At 43.6% G+C, this 1,754-nt stretch overlaps 1 protein-coding gene across 6 annotated transcripts in view; it reads left to right on the forward strand.

Moving 5' to 3' along the window:
* NAPEPLD (N-acyl phosphatidylethanolamine phospholipase D) overlaps window positions 1-1,754 on the forward strand; it is a 53,930-nt gene that overhangs the window by 48,796 nt on the left and 3,380 nt on the right. The window lies entirely within an intron of this gene.

Consider the following 1,754-nt stretch of genomic DNA (forward strand, 5'->3'; position numbering starts at 1 on the left):
TCTTCTGACTCAGGTCAGAACCAGGACTTCTGTCCCCCATCCTGTTTTCCCTGCATGCAGTCAGCTCAACCTTCAGAATAGTATTTTTAAGTAATCTCTACCCCCAACATGGGACTTGAACTCATGACCCCAAGATTGAGAGAGAGTCACATGCTCTACTAAGCCAGCCAGCCCCCAACCCCCACCCCCGAATATTTCAGATTTGGACTAGTTTTCACAATTTGACTATTTCTACTCTGTCCTTTCCAGTCTGTTCTCAACACTCTCAAGGGCAGTGACCTTTATGCCTTCAATGTGGTCAGCTTCCCTCCTATTTGGCTCCCACGACTGCTGGCAAAGCCCCATGCAGTCCTGATCCAGGTCTTGGGTCAAACATGGCCTTCTCATAGAGGATCTCCTAGCCTGGGGTATTTTTTTATTTTAATTTTTTAAAAAAGATTTTATTTAGGGGCACCTGGGTGGCTCAGTGGTTGATTGAGCATCTGCCTTTGGCTAGGTCGTGATCGTGGGTCCTGGGATCGAGTCCCACATTGGGCTCCTCACAGGGAGCCTGCTTCTCCTTCTATGTCTCTGCTTCTCTGTGCCTCTTATGAATAAACAAACAAAATCTTTTTTTTTTTTTTAAAAGGATTTTATTTATTTGACAGAGAGAGAGAGCATAAGCACGGGGAGCGGGAGCAGAAGTCTCCCCACTGAACGAGCCTAAGGCAGACACTTAACTGACTGAGCCACCCTTAGCCTGTGGTATTTAAAATTAAAGCTCCATCCACATTTATCACCCCTCCGTATTTTCTCCCCACACTGTGTTAACCACTCTGAGAACATCATCTTATCCATTTCTTATTCCCATTTTGTTCTATTATTAGAACATAGGCTACTTCAGATAGGCACTCTGAAGACAGTTGTAGGATGAGTAGAGGTAGACCGACCACTGGCCATAGGATCAGAGACTGATTTTTATTCCTACTTTATGCTTCCACACTTTACAGCTTTTCTCATTGAAACGGAGAAAAAAAAAGACCCCTGAATAAAGGAAAAAGGAGACAAAGGGATATGGGGAAAGTCTGTCTTAGTTCTGTTCTCTGGGTCCTTCGTACACTCCGTAGACTAGTGTCAGTCAATACTTGGCCAGCGTTTGAGGGTAACAGCCTTCTCTGAGCCAGAAACCTTTCTCCAGCATTTGCTTATACACACCCTCTTATAACTTAAGCTTCTGTGTTCCTCAAGGGTGTGGTTAAGATAATACTGTCTTTGGCACATCGATTCCATTTAGATCAGGATTTCATGTAGTGAAACTGATCAGATTTCATGCAATCTCATGACGTTCAGTCTAAGTTGGTACCACATTTGACATTCGTGATATCTAGATAGATTGGGAAGTATGCCATTTCTGTTGGCTTTATTAAGGATTTTTAAAAAATTTTATTTATTCATGAGAGAGACAGAGAGAGGCATAGGCAGAGGGTGAAGAGGCTCCCTGCAGGGAGCCTGATGCAGAACTTGATCCCAGGACTCTAGAATCACGCCCTGAGCCAAAGGCAGACGGATGCTCAACCACTGAGCCACCCAGGTGCCCCTATTAATGATCCTTGATTAGAAGCCATGATCGACTCATTTGGTAATGCTTGAATGAAAAGGACATTATTTTAAGCAGGCATATGTTGGTTATTTTAGCTTCAACTCTTACTTGAAATATCTCCCAAATATATGCATGGTTAATCCTTTTTCATTTTTCCCCGTCTGCCCTCTGCCAG

Source organism: Canis lupus, chromosome 18 (genome assembly GCF_003254725.2).
Source record: "Canis lupus dingo isolate Sandy chromosome 18, ASM325472v2, whole genome shotgun sequence".
Lineage (NCBI taxonomy): Eukaryota > Metazoa > Chordata > Mammalia > Carnivora > Canidae > Canis > Canis lupus.